The sequence below is a fragment of the Pithys albifrons genome, chromosome 10 (genome assembly GCF_047495875.1).
Source record: "Pithys albifrons albifrons isolate INPA30051 chromosome 10, PitAlb_v1, whole genome shotgun sequence".
Taxonomy (NCBI): domain Eukaryota; kingdom Metazoa; phylum Chordata; class Aves; order Passeriformes; family Thamnophilidae; genus Pithys; species Pithys albifrons.
This window is the reverse complement of record NC_092467.1, coordinates 4793038-4794057: the sequence shown is the minus strand read 5'-3', so window position 1 is coordinate 4794057 and position 1020 is coordinate 4793038.

The following is a 1020-nucleotide window of genomic DNA, read 5'->3' as shown; positions in this document are numbered from 1 at the left end:
CAATCAAGGGACACTGAGACACTCAAGGGACACTGAGCCCTGCAAGGGACACTGAGACACCCAAGGGACACTGAGCTGCCCAAGGGATACTGAGCCACCCAAGGGACACAGACAATCAAGGGACACTGAGACACTCAAGGGACACTGAGACACTCAAGAGACACTGAGCCCTGCAAGGGACACTGAGCCCCCCAGGGGACACTGAGACACCCAAGGGACACAGACAATCAAAGGACACTGAGACACCCAAGGGACAGTGAGACACCCAAGGGACACTGAGCCCTGCAAGAGACACCAAGGCCCTCCTGGAAAGGCCAGGAAAGGCAAGAGGGGGGAAAAGAAAGGGCAAAGAAGGCAGTGCAAGGAAAGGAAGATCAAGGGAGAGGCAAGGGAGCAGCAAAGCAAGGCAGGGCAAGATAAGGGGAGGAAATAGAGGGATGGGGTGAGGCAAGGTAAGGGAGGGAGAATCAAGAGAGGGGCAAAGGAGGGGAAGGGAAGGCAAAGCCAGGCAATGAAAGGACGAGGTGGGCAAGGGTCAGCAACACGAGGGAGAAGTAGGTGAAGGCAAAGAAAGGCTGGGGAGGGGCAGGCAAGGCAAGGCTTGTTGAACCAAGACAAGGTAAGAGGTATTTCTTTTTCAGGCTGGATGTCTCCAATCAGAGATCCCCATGTGGAGGTGCTTGGGCAGATAGGCCTTGATGCAAGGGTGAGTAGTTAAGGATATTCTCATCCATGCCTTGGAGAGTTTTCAGACCAAACCAGCTGAAAGCAGCAAAGTTGCAACACAATCCTGTAAAGTCAGCTAATAAATGAGCATTAAGGGCCCTTGCAGAAAGGGCTGGTGTGCACAAATACAAGCAAACAGTAACAGATGATACTGTAGCCAAACCAAGAGGTTTTGTAAATCGTAAAGATGAGTATATGAACAGTCTTAAAATTACAAATGAGGAAACAAAAGTGGCAGTACAGCACAAAAAGGCAACAAATTGCATTCTTTCAATGCAAGGGATTGATCAGATA